The 19,936-nt window shown below is 33.0% G+C and overlaps 1 long non-coding RNA gene across 1 annotated transcript; it reads right to left on the reverse strand.

The window, feature by feature from the left end:
- Positions 1–15,317: 15,317 nt before the first annotated feature.
- On the reverse strand, positions 15,318–17,784 carry LOC115883789. Its single transcript, XR_004050447.1, has 3 exons — positions 15,964–17,784; positions 15,634–15,816; positions 15,318–15,454 (listed from the first exon to the last, which is right to left on the reverse strand). It is a non-coding gene; the product is annotated as an uncharacterized LOC115883789 (long non-coding RNA).
- Positions 17,785–19,936: the final 2,152 nt, after the last annotated feature.

The raw sequence follows: 19,936 nt of genomic DNA on the forward strand, positions 1-19,936 counted from the left end.
TTGTCGCTGGTGACCAGATGATGACTCATTGTTTGCCATCAAAAGAATGGCGTCTAAGGTCACAAACTCTGTTATAGCCCGTATATATGGACGTTACATGTCCTTATATTCTTTAGCCATTGAGCCAGATGGTAACAAGCTCGGTAATAAGGTTAAATTTTATTTGTCAATTTGTCAATTTTGATTTTTGGGTGCGTTCAGATTAAACAAAAATGTATTTTCAAAAGTAGCTAATTGATAAAAAAATATGTAATTAAATTAAAATGGCTGTATTATTATCATCATAAAATTCAAATAATACAAGAGCACCAAGAGCTAAAAAGTATCTCTATGATTGTCACGACATATTTTTATTATTAAACGCTTGATTAAACGATTTTATTTAACTTGTATTGACTGATTAGGCTGTATGTCAAATCTTGAGATTCATTTTTGACACACTTCCCGTGAACCGATTTTAATGAAATTAGGCACAGTAATGTAAGTCCGATGACAATACATTATATGAAAAAAAATGGGGATAGGGGGTGGTTAAGGGGTGTAAAGGGGGTAAATTCATAACTTTGGCACCAAAACAGATACACACATGCGGTTTTCAGAGTTATGATTTTATCGGGGATTTTATGTTTTATGAACTCAATCTTATAAAAAAAAATCGGAAATACAGGGGTGGGTGAGTTGTGTAAGGGGGTAAATTCAGAATTTTGTAATGAAAACGGATACAAATATGCGGTGTTCAGATTTATGTTTTGATTTGATAACAAGAAATTTTTATAAAAAAAACGGAGTAGGGGGTAGGTAAGGGGTGTAAAAGGGGTAAAAACTCATAACTTTGGAATAAAAAATGATACGACCTTGCAGTTTCAGATTCATGATTTTATGTGGTAAAAATACAATTTAATGAAAAAAAAAAGAGGGTGAGTGAGGGATGTGAAGGGGGGAAATTCACAATTTTGGAACATTTTGTATTCAGATTGATGATTTGATCTGGCGAGAATACAATTTAACTCGCAATTTACTCAATGAAAATGAGTGTGGGTGGGTGAAGGGTGTAAAGGGGGTAAGTTCAAAATTTTTTATCAAAACAGATACAAACATGCAGTTTTACGAAGTAAGGGATGGAAAGGGTGTCTTTGATTAAGACCTCGATTAAGACTAAATTGTCCATTATCGAGTCCATTAGCTTAGACTCATATTATGCTATGTACTATGACATGCAATGGTATCTAGGGCTAGTAATTAACTGTAAATCAGAAAAATTTAAAATTAAATTTTTACAACAGGACAAAGATATTTTTAAATGGCCCAAAAAAGACGATATACAAGAAGTTCATCGACGTTTCATTTTTCATGGACCTATCACATTATGTGGCTGTGATCCGTTTACTATAAAGAGAAACGATTTGGTTGCCATTAACTAAAAATACAAAGATTTTAAATGTTAATAATTTATCTATTTAGATACTATTTATCAGTTTCGTTCTTTTTTTTAAATAGGTAATAATATTTTAGTTTTTTTAGCCAATGTATTTTTAATGCCATGTTCCTATTGCAGTAGGTCTACCTGTCTCAATATTTTTAGTACAATGTTTTTTTTATTCTGTTTAACTTACAAGCCAAATATACCTCTATTATGTATGTTTTAGTTTTACTTAGTTAATGTATCTCGCAATCTCACATGTCATTCATAATGATTTTCTTAGTTTCACTTCATCATATTTTGTTTAATTTTTTAGCATTAAATGTAGATAGGTATGTGTACTTTAATTATTATAACTTGAAATTTATAATGAAATATAATGAAATCTCTAAGAAACCATGCTTATTATTGCTTATGGCGTAATGAAAAAATATTTTTTTAAATATCTGATGTTTTAAAATATTCATTTTTTTTGCTAGGTGCAGCTAGTACATATCTTTCGATCACAATAAAACGAAAATAAACACTTAAACATTGTTTTCGTAATTAAATTGGCTGGGAATCAAGTGATTGCTTAGGAAATCAGCGAGGAAATCAGGTAATCACTCGGGAATCACATGGGAATCGTTAAAAAACTGGGAATCACTTGGGAATCATATAAAAATACTTAGCAATTAGTGGAAATCAGTGGCAATACTTGGGAATACATGGGAATAACTGATGAGTGATTGCCAAATATGGAAATCATTGTACATTTTTTAACATGGTGGTTGACCCCTCGGACGAAAGTAATAACTCTGGTCAGTAAACTATATTTTTTTGTTGAACAGTAGTATTTTTTTCAGCTGATAAAAAACTGTATTTTGAGGTTATCTTGAATACCGTTTTTCCATATTCTTTTCCCCCACTTTTGCACTTATTTTTTTTGTTGCAGATATTGAAGAGCCTTTTCAGGACTCAGGTTCTGAGTTCGTACCTTCTGATGAAGGGGCTAGTGAAGCTAGCAATCTCTCTGGTGAGTTTGTTTTTTTAGCTCTTTATTATGATTTTATAGACGTTTTTTTGTTTTATCGCAGACAATGGAGACATCCCCATTAAGTCAGTAATACAACCCACAAAAAGAAAGAAAAATTAAGGACAGTTGAAGAGAAATGTTCGGAAAAGGAAGCATGCTGCTGGTGAAGAATATGTTAACACCAAGGGTAGGTTGGTCCCCTCTAAGATATTTGAAGCCAGAGAATGCGCTTGTTCGAAGAAGTGTCACGAAAAATTTACACAAGAATGGCGTCAGACTCTATTCAAAAACTTTTATAGTTTGGGATCTCATACTTTGCAAAGTTCTCGTATTTTCGGACATGTCAAAGTTCCAAATAAAGAACTTTCCTATTCTACGGAAAATAGGAAACCAAAGGAACACAGCAGGTGTTATGTTTTGCCAAATGAAAGAAGGAAAGTTTGCAAAACTTTTTTCAAACAATCATTGGGAGTATCTGATGGCCATATATCTAGGGTTTTGAAATACAAAAGTACTATTGGAACGCCACAGCCTGATAGACGTTGAAAATCATCATCAGTTAATAAAACTTCTGTGGAAAAAGTCGCTGCCGTGAAAAGTTTTATTAACAAGTTACCGGCCTATCAGTCCCATTATTCTTTGAAAAAAAAATCCGAATGTCAATTACCTTTTCCAAGAACTAGACATAACTAAAATGAACAATTTGTATAAGAATGAAACTGAGCAACCCGTGTCACTGTTTGTTTTTCGACAAATATTCAAAAACGATTTTAACTTGAAGTTTCATGCACCGCTATCCGATATTTGTCGCAAATGTGATGCATTTAATATAAAAATTAAGGAAGCTATGGCAGATGGCCAAGAATGTGGGGCAATTAAAGGGGAACAAGAGCTGCACCAGAGAAAAGCCGAAGCTGCTAGAGAAGGCATGAGAAAAGATTCTAATGCTGCAAAATCGGACAATGATCTCACAGTAATTTCATTTGATTTAATGAAGACATTGGCAGCACCCATCATCTCAATAGGAGTCGCGTACTACAAAAGACAACTTTTGACGTTTTGCTTCGGTATTCATGATCTTCAAACTGGGGAGGTGCACATGTACAGGGACATCATTTTAAGTGTCTCACTCGATTTATAATTTTCCTGTTTGGTATTTAAAGATAGTAGAAAGATTTCCTAATGTAATTTTTCGCGAGGATGCCGATTCTCTACACCAAAATTTTTTAAAACGTCAATTTTGACAGATACGACGCCATCTTGATTTTTTTTAAATGGAAACCCCCACATATTTTAGCATGGTCCGGTAGACATATTTTAGCTAATTTCAAAAATATATAGTTTAGTATACTTTGCACATACCGTTTTAGATATACAGTGGATTCAAAATGAATTGTTCCAGAATCATTTTAAGTGTCTCACCCAATTTAAAATTTTCCTCTTCTCTATTTTAAGATAATGTAATTTTACGCGAGGATGCCGATTTTCTACATTAAAATTTTTTACAACGTCAATTTTGACAGATACGACGCCATCTTGATTTTTTTTAAATGGAAACCCCCACATATTTTAGCATGGTCCGGTAGACATATTTTAGCTAATTTCAAAAATATATAGTTTAGTATACTTTGCACTTACCGTTTTCGATATACAGTGGATTCAAAATGAATTGTTCCAGAATCATTTTAAGTGTCTCACCCAAATTAAAATTTTCCTCTTCTCTATTTTAAGATAGTAAAAAGATATTTCCATGTAATTTTTCGCGAGGATGCCGATTTTCTATATTAAAATTTTTTACAACGTCAATTTTGACAGATACGACGCCATCTTGATTTTTTTTAAATGGAAACCCCCACATATTTTAGTATGGTCCGGTAGACATATCTTAGCTAATTTCAAAAATATATAGTTTAGTATACTTTGCACTTACCGTTTTCGATATACAGTGGATTCAAAATGAATTGTTCCAGAATCATTTTAAGTGTCTCACCCAATTTAAAATTTTCCTCTTCTCTATTTTAAGATAATGTAATTTTACGCGAGGATGCCGATTTTCTACATTAAAATTTTTACAACGTCAATTTTGACAGATACGACGCCATCTTGATTTTTTTTAAATGGAAACCCCCACATATTTTAGCATGGTCCGGTAGACATATTTTAGCTAATTTCAAAAATATATAGTTTAGTATACTTTGCACTTACCGTTTTAGATATACAGTGGATTCAAAATGAATTGTTCCAGAATCATTTTAAGTGTCTCATCCAATTTAAAATTTTCCTCTTCTCTATTTTAAGATAATGTAATTTTACGTGAGGATGCCGATTTTCTACATTAAAATTTTTTACAACGTCAATTTTGACAGATACGACGCCATCTTGATTTTTTTTAAATGGAAACCCCCACATATTTTAGCATGGTCCGGTAGACATATTTTAGCTAATTTCAAAAATATATAGTTTAGTATACTTTGCACTTACCGTTTTCGATATACAGTGGATTCAAAATGAATTGTTCCAGAATCATTTTAAGTGTCTCACCCAAATTAAAATTTTCCTCTTCTCTTTTTAAGATAGTAAAAGATATTTCCATGTAATTTTCGCGAGGATGCCGATTTTCTATATTAAAATTTTTTACAACGTCAATTTTGACAGATACGACGCCATCTTGATTTTTTTTAAATAGAAACCCCCACATATTTTAGCATGGTCCGGTAGACATATCTTAGCTAATTTCAAAAATATATAGTTTAGTATACTTTGCACTTACCGTTTTCGATATACAGTGGATTCAAAATGAATTGTTCCAGAATCATTTTAAGTGTCTCACCCAATTTAAAATTTTCCTCTTCTCTATTTTAAGATAATGTAATTTTACGCGAGGATGCCGATTTTCTACATTAAAATTTTTTACAACGTCAATTTTGACAGATACGACGCCATCTTGATTTTTTTTAAATGGAAACCCCCACATATTTTAGCATGGTCCGGTAGACATATTTTAGCTAATTTCAAAAATATATAGTTTAGTATACTTTGCACTTACCGTTTTCGATATACAGTGGATTCAAAATGAATTGTTCCAGAATCATTTTAAGTGTCTCACCCAATTTAAAATTTTCCTCTTCTCTATATTAAGATAGTAAAAAGATATTTCCATGTAATTTTTCGCGAGGATGCCGATTTTCTACATTAAAATTTTTTACAACGTCAATTTTGACAGATACGACGCCATCTTGATTTTTTTTAAATGGAAACCCCCACATATTTTAGCATGGTCCGGTAGACATATTTTAGCTAATTTCAAAAATATATAGTTTAGTATACTTTGCACTTACCGTTTTCGATATACAGTGGATTCAAAATGAATTGTTCCAGAATCATTTTAAGTGTCTCACCCAATTTAAAATTTTCCTCTTCTCTATTTTAAGATAATGTAATTTTACGAGAGGATGCCGATTTTATACATTAAAATTTTTTACAACGTCAATTTTGACAGATAGGACGCCATCTTGATTTTTTTTTAAATGGAAACCCCCACATATTTTAGCATGGTCCGGTAGACATATTTTAGCTAATTTCAAAAATATATAGTTTAGTATACTTTGCACTTACCGTTTTCGATATACAGTGGATTCAAAATGAATTGTTCCAGAATCATTTTAAGTGTCTCACCCAAATTAAAATTTTCCTCTTCTCTATTTTAAGATAGTAAAAAGATATTTCCATGTAATTTTTCGCGAGGATGCCGATTTTCTACATTAAAATTTTTTACAACGTCAATTTTGACAGATACGACGCCACCTTGATTTTTTTTAAATGGAAACCCCCACAAAAATATATAGTTTAGTATACTTTGCACTTACCGTTTTCGATATACAGTGCATTTAGAAATGAAATCTTTAGAATTATTTTAAGTGACTCATCCAGTTTACAATTTTCGAATTTTAAAATTCTTGAAAATGTCAAATTTGACAATTACGACGCTTACATTTTTTTATTTATTTATACTTTGATTCTTCCTCAATATGACCTTTACATACGGGGTGATTCCGGAAACTTTGGCAGCATATTTTGCAGATAAAAATAAGTAAAAAAGTTCGTATAAATGTCCTAACATGCTTAGTTTCGGAGATACAGGGAGTAGAAGTATCATTTTTATTTCGATATTTTCCAAATAATTTATGAAGTCACGTTAATACTTTGATGAAAATTGGTATCTGGGAGATTTTTGATATGAGAAATTTGATTTTGATGTCAATATAAATCCAATTTCTAGGGGGCGCCACATACACGTGTTTTAACTGTTTTGAAGAGTAATAACTTTTCGTCCGTACTACTGAGTATACGTACTATAAAACTACTGAGTGAAAAAATATTCATTTATAACGATTTTACGTAAAAAGGTCTGTTGGTAAAAATTGTTACAAGTAATGGTTCTCGAGATATTGGGAATCGAAATTATCAATACCTGTCATCATTGACATATATTAAGCATGTGGACTAAATAGTTACTAGTCTGAAATCATAAATTTGAAATGTTTTTTGCCAAAAGTTCAACAGAAACTGTTTTATCATCATTTTTCCGCAGAAATATTTATAATTAATTTAAAAAAATAAAAATTTCCCACATTTATTATTTCAACCAAATATCTATCTACTCAACATGTTTATTTTTTTGTCAATAATGACATGTATTGACTATTTCCATTCGAAATATCTTGAGAAAGGTTGCTCGTAGCGATTTTTACCGAGAGATATTTTTTACGTAAAAAGTCAAGAAAATGTATATTTTTTTACTCAGTAGTTTTATACAGGTATGGGCGAAAAGTTATTACTTTTCAAAACAGTTAAAACACATGTAGGTAGCGCCCCTACAAATAAGAGTCATATTGACATCAAAATCAAGTTTCTCATGTCAAAAACACCCAGACACGAATTTTCAGCCAAATATTGACGTTACTTCAGAAATTAATTGGAAAAAATCGAAATAAAAATGAAACTTCTACACCCTGTATCTCCGAAACTAAGTATTGTAGGGCATATATTTATACGAACTTTTTTACTTATTTTTATCTGCAGAGTATGCTACCGAAGTTTCCGGAATACAGTTCGGACCACCCTGTATATAAAAAAATGAAAATGTAAACTGCTAGTCATTTATCATAAGATAGCTCAATTTAGGTAAATTTCATGCATTTGGATACAAATGCCACTCAGTTGTAAGTGAATGGCATTCATATTCAAATACATAAAAATTAGAGGAATTCTTAATTTCAACCCCCTGTATATAGAAAATGGTAAATGCAAAGTATACTAAACTATATATTTTTGAAATTAGCTAAAATTTGTCTACCGGGCGGTGTTAAAATTTGATATGGTTTCCATTTAAAAAAAATCAAGATGGCGTCGTATCTGTCAAAATTGACGTTGTAAAAAATTTTAATGTAGAAAATCGGCATCCTCGCGAAAAATTACATTAAAATATCTTTTTACTATCTTAAAATAGAAAAGAGGAAAATTTTAAATTGGTGAGACACTTAAAATGATTCTGGAACAATTCATTTTTAAATCCACTGTATATCGAAAACGGTAAGAGCAAAGTATACTAAACTATATATTTTGAAATTAGCTAAAATATGTCTACCGGACCATGCTAAAATATGTGGGGGTTTCTATTTAAAAAATCAAGATGGCGTCGTATCTGTCAAAATTGACGTTGTAAAAAATTTTAATGTAGAAAATCGGCATCCTCGCGAAAAATTACATTAAAATATCTTTTACTATCTTAAAATAGAAAAAGAGGAAAATTTTAAATTGATGAGACACTTAAAATGATTCTGGAACAATTCATTTTTAAATCCACTGTATATCGAAAACGGTAAGAGCAAAGTATACTAAACTATATATTTTTTTGAAATTAGCTAAAATATGTCTACCGGACCATGCTAAAATATGTGGGGTTTCCATTTAAAAAAATCAAGATGGCGTCGTATCTGTCAAAATTGACGTTGTAAAAATTTTAATGTAGAAAATCGGCATCCTCGCGAAAAATTACATTAAAATATCTTTTTACTATCTTAAAATAGAAAAAGGAAAATTTTAAATTGCGTGAGACACTTAAAATGATTCTGGAACAATTCATTTTAAATCCACTGTATATCGAAAACGGTAAGAGCAAAGTATACTAAACTATATATTTTGAAATTAGCTAAAATATGTCTACCGGACCATGCTAAAATATGTGGGGGTTTCCATTTAAAAAAAATCAAGATGGCGTCGTATCTGTCAAAATTGACGTTGTAAAAAATTTTAATGTAGAAAATCGGCATCCTCGCGAAAAATTATATTAAAATATCTTTTTACTATCTTAAAATAGAAAAGAGGAAAATTTTAAATTGGATGAGATACTTAAAATGATTCTGGAACAATTCATTTTTAAATCCACTGTATATCGAAAACGGTAAGATATATATATATACTAAACTATATATTTTTGAAATTAGCTAAAATATGTCTACCGGATCATGCTAAAATATGTGGGGGTTTCCGTTTAAAAAAAATCAAGATGGCGTCGTATCTGTCAAAATTGACGTTGTAAAAAATTTTAATGTAGAAAATCGGCATCCTCGCGAAAAATTACATTAAAATATCTTTTTACTATCTTAAAATAGAAAAGAGGAAAATTTTAAATTGGGTGAGACACTTAAAATGATTCTGGAACAATTCATTTTTAAATCCACTGTATATCGAAAACGGTAAGAGCAAAGTATACTAAACTATATATTTTTGAAATTAGCCAAAATATGTCTACCGGACCATGCTAAAATATGTGGGGGTTTCCATTTAAAAAAAATCAAGATGGCGTCGTATCTGTCAAAATTGACGTTTTAAAAAATTTTGGTGTAGAGAATCGGCATCCTCGCGAAAAATTACATTAGAAAATCTTTCTACTATCTTTAAATACCAAACAGGAAAATTATAAACCGAGTGAGACACTTAAAATGATGTCCCTGTACATGTGGGATGAAAGTGTCGCTTCCCGGGGTCCCCATGAAATTGGTTCATGTATTGCTAACTACATCAAGAACTTTGTTACCACAAGAAAGTTAATAATGTACAGTGACCAATGGGGTGGTCAAAATAGAAACTTCAAAATGGCTGCCCTTTGTACTTACATTGTCTTATGCAACGACTATACAGTTGACACCATTGCACATAAATTTCTAGTATCTGGTCACGCCTACTTACCAAACGATCAAAACTTTGGTCTAGTTGAGAAAAAACAAAAAAAACTATAAAAATATTTTCGTTCCCAATGACTGGTGTAAGTGGTTCTTGAAACCAAGAAAAGACAGCCGTTCAAAGTAGTAGTTATGAAATCCAGTGACTTTTTCTCAACAAAAGAACCAGAAAGAGCATTAACAAATCGTAAAAAAAACGATGCTGATGATAACTTCATATGTTCATATATAATTTCCATCGTATGGTATATCTAACATACACATGAAAGCGCACAAGACTTTTGCGCAGTATGTAGTACATGTTATCTGTGCTCTTACTATTTATTTTGTATTAATGATACATTAATAACATTACTGTTATTATTTCATTTCTCTGTCAAAAACAACATATCGCAGATCAATTTAATTTAATATAGATCTCAATCAGATTTAATTTAATATAGATTAATCCAATTTACAAACTTGCGAAGAATGAAACAATATTTTGAACGCATCGTAAATCGCCGACGTATTAGTTTAATACGTCGGTACTTTACGCAGCACCGAGTACTTTTCGCTATCCCGAGCAGCTAATGTGTTGGCAAATTCCGAATATGCGGCCGGGGGATATATTTTGCGACGGGATGACGTAAAAAATCCTAATGTGAATATTTCCCAATGCGCGAGTTTCCTAATTCTCGCCCAAACTACTCGGTTCGGCCGTCATCGGTATGGATCGAAATCCTAGAGATGTAAATTCTACATGAAATGAAGGAATGAAACATGTTAAATTTGTCACTGTCGCTCCTCGCAGTCGCTATCGAGAGTTGAGACTCGAAAAGTTAGTGGCTCTTAGTGCTCCATACGTTAAGTTAGAAAGTGATATAAAAATAAAATGTTATAATTATGCATACACATTTAGTATTGATAATATTTTTAATCGAAAATAAGAAATAATAATTAGTGGTGTGGTATGCGATTAACTGAAAATTAAATTAAACATTTTCATATAACTGATAACTCTTGTGAGAAAGGGTGAAACAAACTAATTTGATTGGAAATGAAAACAAACTTATAATTTTGACAGTTTATGTTTTTTATTAGAACATTATTGCATCACGAAGGAGAAGCAGGAAACATACAAAGGTAAATATATTTAAAAGCATATTATGTGCAGTGAGTTTCTAACATAATTAATTCTTTTCAGGGTATACCACTTTCAGAATCAAAGTCCGTCACATATACAGCAAAATTTAAATAATTATACTGCCGTGCTAAGCAAAAAGGTCGTATCTGACAATTTTGTCAAAAATTGTTTTTTCCCAGTTTAAGTATCTCTGCATAATTTTACACCTATCGTACTAGAAATAAATGTCGTATGATGAAAATTAAATTATAATATGAGCTTATAAAATTTGCCATATCTGCAAAATTGGCACTGGTCCCAACGAAATATGTCATATGTAGCATATACTTTTAAAAATTGTCGTATATGGCTGATGCATGGCTGATACGACCAATTCTTTTATTGTCATAACTGAAAAAGTTGTGACCGGGGTCAATATAATTTGTCGTATCTGAATTATGCTAAGAAGAATTGTCGTATGTTACAAATTTAATACCAGAAATAACAGTTCCTTTTAGTACTCAAACAACATAATCTAAAATTTGTATGACACACGTTGGATTTCGGTATGTTGAAGAGTTGATATATTTTAAATATTTAAACGTTTTAAGCTGTTTTTGTGATCTGTGTACTTAAATACAACAATACAGGTAAGTATTTATATATATTATTAAATTTTAATCAGTGAACATGCAACAAAGTGCTTGTATATGTTTTTTTTGGACTGATTAAATCAATGCCTGTGTTCAAACCGCGCGCTGATGCGGTTTTTAAAACGTAATTAACGATTTTTTTTTGCAACACGCTATTTGGTAACATCATAGTACGCCAAAGCCTCAGTTTTTTTGAGATATTATTTAAAAATAGACATTATAATTCGTGCCTCCTCGCCCTATTTTTTTTGTACAGGGTGTTTCGTTATACTTCGCCCCCCTCTTATATTTTTTATTTGAAGAGATAGAAAAAAAGTTTTAATATGAAAGTTTTATAGTTTTTTCTTACCTTTTCGAATTTGATACGTACAAAAAAAAATATAAAACTTTCATATCAAAACTTTTTTTCTATCTCTTCAATTAAAAAAGATATGAGGGGTGGCGAAGTATGAGGAAACACCCTGTACTGCATTCCATATATAATACTGACATTAATAACTAATCTGAACGCTTAATTTTTTATTACGCGTTTTCGATTTATGAACTTTCCAGACCAATGTCAATATTATTGATGTTTTTTGTTATCTAAAAAACGTTTCTTGTAAATGATATATTAATATAAATCTACAGCATTTTTTTTTTTTAATTGTAGGATGAACAAAAGAACTCAAAAAATTTTGCAACTTGCCCTAAAATGTTCGGCGAACTTTTCAAATAATTCGGACATTAACGGAGAAAGAACACAAACAAGTTCAGATACCAACAACATGGAAGAAAAACAATCTTATTTGGATGTCAACATACAGGAAAGAAAAAATAATTCGAATGTTAACATAGAAGGAGATCAAACTATTTCAGATAATAACATGGAAGAAAACCAATATAAGTTGGACGATAACACACAGAAAGAACAAAATAATTTGGATGTTTACAACAGAGAAGAGCAATTTAATTCAGATTTGGAAGAAAAACAGTATAATTCGGATATTAACGTACAGAAAATAAAAAATAATTCGGATTTTAACATAGAGGCAGAAGAAAATAAAACACATGATGGACATGGAGAAAGAACAAAATAATGATTTTAATAATTTCTTAGAAGATAGCGATGATTCTATTAAAGATCAAGAATTCATCTTGTCAGAGTCTAGAGAGAATTCCACTCAGATATTTCTGAAATTGAAATAATTGAAAACGAATCTTCTGAAGAAGATAATTTACCTTTGACAATAATAAAAGAGAGGGATACTCAAAAAGAAATAAAGCAGATCTTAGGCGAAATTGTTGAAAAAGTTTCAACCAAATTAAATGGAGACATGTATACGAAGAAAGGAACTTTAAGAAAAAGAAAAAGGTACGATACTTCTCCGGAAACAAGGAATAAAAATGCGACTATCCATAAATAGGCAAAAACATTCTCTCGTTAAAGAAAACTGTGGAGAAAAATGTAAAAAGAAATGTATCCAAAAAATCAGTGCACAACGACAGGAAGTTATAAATAAAGAATATTGAAACATGAATGAAAAAGAGAGGCGGGCTTTTATATTACACAAAACTAGTACCACCGGTGTTAAAAGAAGATCGCAAATAGTGACCGCTGCTGGATGTTGTAGAAGAAATAAATCTGTTTGTTATTATTTACCTGATGAGACCGGAACTAATCAGCAGGTTTGTGAAAAGTTTATTTTGGCAACATTAGGATATGAACTGAAAAACGATCGTGTTCTGAGAAATGTCACCCTAAGAGATGAAAGGACATCCATTGTTCCAAAACAGGATAATCGTGGTAGAAAACAAAAAGAAAATAAGTTTGACGAAACATTGATTGAATTGAATTTCCCATTATAGACGGGAACATGCTCCATTACGGAAATACTTACCAAGTGATATCACAATAAGGGCAATCCATAAAAACTTTTTACTACAGCATAAAGTTAATATTTCCTATGAACTCTACAGAAAAGTGGTGGCGCGTATGAACATTTCATTCTCAAATCTAGGACATGAGGAATGTTTTGTATGCGAATCATTTAGAATCCATTGCATGTCAACAGGACATCAAAAGAACAATAATTCTGAAGACTGTGATGTGTGCACATCATTTTCAAAACATCAAGATGGATATCGAAAGGCAAGATAAGAGTATAAGCTAGACAGTGGTAAGAAAGATGGTTTATATGTTTCAGCAGATCTCCAAAAGGTGAAAATATTATTAATTTGTCATTATTTATTACTAAATTGCCATTTCTTATTTCAGGTGATTATGCTTCCCAGGTGCGAGATGTTTAAGGAAATCATCTTTATGCCTAGAGTTATTGTATTCAACGAAACGTTTGTGCCTATAGGAAAATCGCAAGAAAAACCAATCGCTTTTATTTGGCACGAAGGTATATCAGGAAGGTCCAAATACGATATTACATCAACATTTTATAAATTCTTAGTTTCTATTAGGGATGCAGAAAATGTAACAATATGGTTAGATAATTGCGCTGCGCAGAATAAGAACTATTTTCATTTATAACTTACATTATTAATTCAAACGAAATTAATTTAAAGGAATTAAATCTAAAATATTTTCAGTCTGGACACACGTTTATGTCCAGTGACGCTTTTCATCACCAAGTTGAATTGGCTTTAAAAAAAAAGAAAAAAGTTTATGATTTTAAAGACTTTAGTGAATGTGTAGAGCCAGCTAAATTCTAAAAAGGTAATTGTCAAAGAAATGGACATTGATAGCTTTTATACCTTTCCAGACTTAACATCACAATATAAATTGAGCAAAATAAATTCCAGACCTTATCTGCAGGATATGGTTTTTGTTCAGTTTCAGAGGGGGCAAAGAGGTTTAAAATTTAAATCATCTTTTTCTGAAGATTTTCAATATCTAAATTTCTTATTACAAAAATATGAAAAAGAGTCTTTGCCTCAACCGAGCAGAAAACTTATTGAGAGGGGAATATCCAAGGAAAGAAAAAACAATATTTTAAAAAAAAATCAAGGTCTGGTTCCACAAAACCGATTGCTATTTTGGCAAAATCTTAAAGAAACTGAGCATGAAGTTGATTTAGAATAATTAGAATTGAGCGAAAAACCAAATTGTATTGTTTAGTTTAATATTACCTGTTTAACTATGTTTAGTGTGCATTATATTTTAAGAGTTTAATACATTACTTTCGCAAATATGACGACTTTTATTAGCATAGTAATGAACAAAACTAAAGAAAAATGTCGTATCTGCATTTTTTCACCTGTATGACCTTCAAAATACTCAAAACTTTTCGAAAAGCAAGAATTCCTAACTATTTTCGTTGTTATAGACACATAGCGCTAACTGCATTTTTACAGAAAAAACTACATTTTTCATAAAAGCACGTTTTTCTCAGACAAACAAAAATTGCAGATACGACCTTCTTGCTTAGCACGGCAGTATATATGTATGTACATGTTAGAGCTTTCAAAATTAAAGATATATTATGATGTTATGAGAGTGTGTATTATTGGTTGCCTATAGTATAATTATATAAATGAGAGCTGAGAATTCCAATAATGGCAATAATCCCTAGTGTCAATTTAGAGGTTAACTGAAAAAAGTTAAAATAAATGTTCTGGAGTCAAGTATTTTATTTATAAAATTACCCAAAACATCCCAATTAAATGATATTGTATTTTAATTTAGAGACTCCAAGGAACGTTTTTAGGCTATTTAGAGTTTACTGAAGAAGTTTTTCCCCAACATTTTTCTCCAACTCAACCTTTTTACCACCCCTTAAATGATATTGCAATTCAGTTTGGAGACCTTAAAAAGGAAAGTTTTTTCAGAATATTTCGAATTTATTCATGAACTTTAAGTCGGTCAAAATAAAGCATGGAAGTTGGTATTATATGAAATAGTTTATTATATAAAATATAAATGTATAATAAAATAAAATAAATCAAACTGTAGCCCCTCTGGTATTCCAGAGACTGCGAACTGCGGATGGCTGGTAAAGAACTGCTACCAAAGGTGAGCATAGGTACCTATAAACAAAAAAAATGCGTTAGTAATGAATTAAACAACAGGGTAAAAGACATTTATATATTATTATTTAAAACAATATCTACCCAAAGTGAATATAATTTAAACTGTTAATAATCTGATTTTAATTATTAAGGCTAGGAAAGAAATGTGTGTTTTCCGTTTTGAAAAAGGTACATACCTTTCTATTCTATTATGGTAACTAACTAGACACCAATTTGCCAAACCCTATCGAGTCTTCTAATGGCATTAGCTAATCCCTCTGGAAGTGAACACTCCCATTTTTTTGACTCCCAGCCTTACCAGTCCTTTTGGAAACCTCGTTACTGCTAGAACTACTAGTAATCACCTTCTTGGCAATAATCTGTAAAAAATATATAAATAAAAAGTAATAACGTTACATATTCTTCATTACGAATTAAAATTATAATTCATTTTAAATTACTTGGGAGCCAACTACTGTCAAAACTATAACACCGAGGCAGAGACCGATATACTTATTTTTACTTACCACTAATATATTCTTCTTTATTTAAACATCTATATCTTCATATATTTGCGGATCCAATCGGACTTTGATTATCCAGCTGCCAGTACTTGACCTTCTCCACTTTGGGAGGCTCTGAAAGTAGTTTATTACAAATTAGTATCCTCATTATTACAATTTTTCACGTTGTAGGAACTGTCTGCTTGGAGTGTTCGTGCAAACGTTTAAAGAAAGCAACGCCGCCCCTATATCCTCCGCCGTGTCAGCCAGATCATTCTGTTTTTATTTGCAGTGTGGTGTGACGTTTAATTTATTGTGAGTTATTAATTTGTGAGTTATTACGTGTTTTAAGATGGGAAGATATAAGAAACAGCGCAAAACCAAATCAAAAAACACAGCCAAAGAGAAATTAGTGAAAAAGTTTAATAAATAACAAAAATTGCTAGAAATGGTGTCGTCATCGTCAGATTCAAGTAAGTACCAAATAAGAGGAAATTTGAGTGTAGATTCATATATCATAAATGCATATTACTTATTGCATGTAAACAATTAATTTAAAAATTAATAACATAACTTAAAAAATTAAAATTTGTCTTCGCCGCAAAACTAATTAATAGATCGACATAAGGCCTCAGATTGGCTTTTACAATTTTTTTTCTCATTGCGTCGGGAGCGCGTTTCAGCGTTTATCTAATATAAACAAACGCCGTGGCCGGCCGAATAACAAAGAGACCTTTGTCCAGCTAGCCACAAATATAAGATTACTTTGTTGAGACAAAGAAGTTTTTCTTTGGAAGTTAAATTTTTCTCAACAATAACGAATGAGTGACCATGTTGACAACCCTGTGCAGAGCCTCTTTCTGCCGACATTTTGGGAGTCAATCCAAATGTCACTCCTCTTGAAGTCCCAGAAATTAGAAATGAAATCACATCTACATGGAATGCCATTACCAAGAATGGAATAACTAAAGAGGAAAGTAGTGAACTTATCAGAACATACCCCATAATAAAAAAACTGCAAGCACTAAACGGCCCCACAACGAATGAGGAGGTAACAGCTTGTCTAAAGGAAGGAAGCAGACGTCAAGACCTTTTCCTGGCAAAGGTACAGACGCAGTTGGGAAATGCTATCAGTGCTATAGCAGTTCCAATGGAACAGATGTATACCGAGCCATCGGATAAAACAAACCCTTGGCTTAAGAGTCTAATAGATTGCTCAAGATTGATTGTGGATGTGCATCATTCATTATCCACTCATAGAAGATATTTAATCAGCCCTCACCTCAACCATGCCACAAAAAAAAGTTGTTGAACAATCTCCAATTGAGGAAATGTTGTTCGGAAATAATTTCAGCAGTAATATGAAATCATCAAATGAAATAAAGAAAACCATGACCGAATTGAAACTGGCGAAACGAGTAGTCATTTCGAAGCCGAAACATGAAGTAACCCGGAAACCAAGTTTTTCTGGAAACTTCAAACGCCCTGCTCTGACCCACTACCGCCCAACTTATGGGGCAAACCGCCAAGGTCAGAGCCACAGAGGAACATCGTCTTCAGGGAAGGGGCACAAGGCTCAAACGCGCAGACAGTATCATCAATAGAGGTAAATAAGAGTATGTATGCTGGTAATTTACGGTTTTTTATTACTGAATGGGAGAGTATTACAAACAATTCAACAGTTTTAGGGTGGATTAAAGGGGTTTCATTAAGAACATTAGAAAAACCACTACAACTCTATGGTCACTGGCAAAAACACAAAACTATAGTGTAATAATGAAGTTCATAAAAATGTCTGCACTTATTCCTGGGAGACCCTGTATATTGAGTAAATTAATATTATACAAGAATAAAATGGACTTCATTTTCTTTTATATAATGACTGTTAATGTATTAACTCGAGACAAGTTGTTTTTAAAAAATGTTTTATTTAATAAAAACCGAAGTTAACAGCTCTAAGATCTACATTGGACTCAAACTAATGTACTGTTTGAGTCATATTTATAAGATTACATTGATTACAAAGCAAGTACATTTTTATGTGTACTAAACCTAATGTACAGGATGTAACTTGCGAGAAAACGAATAATCCACGCCGATTGCCCTACTCCGCTAAGTGGAGTGGAGCGCCAGTCGAGTACCTCGGCTGCAGCAGTGAGAAAACGATAGTTCGTGGTCACACGCGAGACAGTGAAGTCGAGTTCCAGAGTGCCCCGCCAAGTGACCAGCCGTCAGCCGCCGTACTGCGCAAGGTAAGCACCAGCCGCCGAAGTGATCGAGGGTAGGTCGTATTCTTTTTATTACTATTAGCGTTTACTCTACTATCTACTTGCCGTTCATAAATGCGATTTTGGACAAACTTCGTAAAGCCAAGTACATATCCAGCATCGACCTCAAACAAGGATACTGGCAGGTACTGCTAACTCGAGAGACTAGGCCCATAACTGCATTCACCATACCCACTAGAGGGTTGTTCCAGTTCAAAGTGATGCCGTTTGGGTTACATTCAGCGCCTGCCACCTTCCAGAGATTGATGGATGGAATCATAGGACCTGATCTAAATCTTTATTATTTCGCCTACTTTGACGACATCATTGTACTAGGTGAGACTTTTGAACAATACCTGATGCACCTAGAAGAAGTTTTTCGGCGCTTGAAGAACGCAAACCTGAAGCTTAATCCTGGGAAGTGCCAGTTCGGACGAAAATCTCTCAAATATTTGGGATACTGGGTGACACTCAAAGGAATACGAACAGATCCAGACAAGGTAGCGTCTCTTTTGGAGTTGTCCACACCGACAATGTTCGAAGTCCCCGTCGATTTTTAGGTATAGCTTCCTGGTACCGCAGATTTGTTCCAGGATTTTCACAAATTGCTAAGCATCTCAACGACCTGCTGAAAAAGAACAATAAGTGGCAATGGCAAGAAGAGCAAAGTGAAGCCTTTGACACACTCAAAGAATGCTTGACTAGAGCGCCAGTTCTGACATGTCCAGATTTCCAGAAGCCATTTGTTCTGTAGACTGATGCAAGTGATAATGGTTTAGGACCAGCTCTTATTCAACACTTACATGATGGTGATCATGTCATTATTTATGCTAGCCGCAGACTTACCTCCGCCGAGAAGAAACATACTGCCACAGAATGTCTAGCAACAGTATGATTTTGAAATACGTTATAGAAAAAAGGTGTTGAACAAAATAGCAGATGCTTTATCTCGAAGTCCGACCGAACCACCGCCGACCGAAGAGCCGTTACTGACAATATCTGAGACTGAGATTTGTCCCTGGTATGAAAAGAAAAGAGCTGAAGTACAGGGGCATCCGGAGTTATTTCCTGATTACTGCATTCGGGATGAAAAGCTGTTTCGTCACTTTTTGGACATGACTGATGCCAAGGAAGCCGAGATGCAAGACCCATGGAAACGGTGTGTTCTAAAACCTGCACGGCTCCTAGTTCTTCAAGAAAATCACGATCATCCCACCGCTGGACACCTAGGTATTGCCAAGATTACTACCCGGATTGCTGCCCGTTATTACTGGCCAGGTATGTTTAGAGATATTGCCCATTAAGTCCGGAAATGTCCAACCATCACCTGTCCGAAGCTCGTGGGAAACTGTGAGTTCTGACTTAGTGGGACCATTGCCTAGGTCTACGAAAGGGAACTGTTAGGTCCTTGTGTTCCAGGATAGCTTTACCAAATGGATAGTATGTAAGGCCATTAGAACTGCGATTGCCAAAGCTGTCAGTCAGACCTTATATGACGAAATCCTGATGCGTTTTGGAAGACCGGCCACAGTCATTATCGATAACGGCACTCAGTACACCGGTCAACCATTCCGTGAACTGTTGAAGGAGTTTGGAGTGAACCACCGACTTACACCACCATACACACCACAAGCGAACCCCGTCGAAAGAGCGAATAAAACAATCAAGACCATGATTGCGCAATTCTGCGAAGCCGACCATAAGAAGTGGTGTGCCCATATCTCTGAACT

This window comes from Sitophilus oryzae, unplaced genomic scaffold (genome assembly GCF_002938485.1).
Source record: "Sitophilus oryzae breed Bouriz unplaced genomic scaffold, Soryzae_2.0 scaffold_1977_pilon_pilon, whole genome shotgun sequence".
Classification (NCBI taxonomy): Eukaryota; Metazoa; Arthropoda; class Insecta; order Coleoptera; family Curculionidae; genus Sitophilus; species Sitophilus oryzae.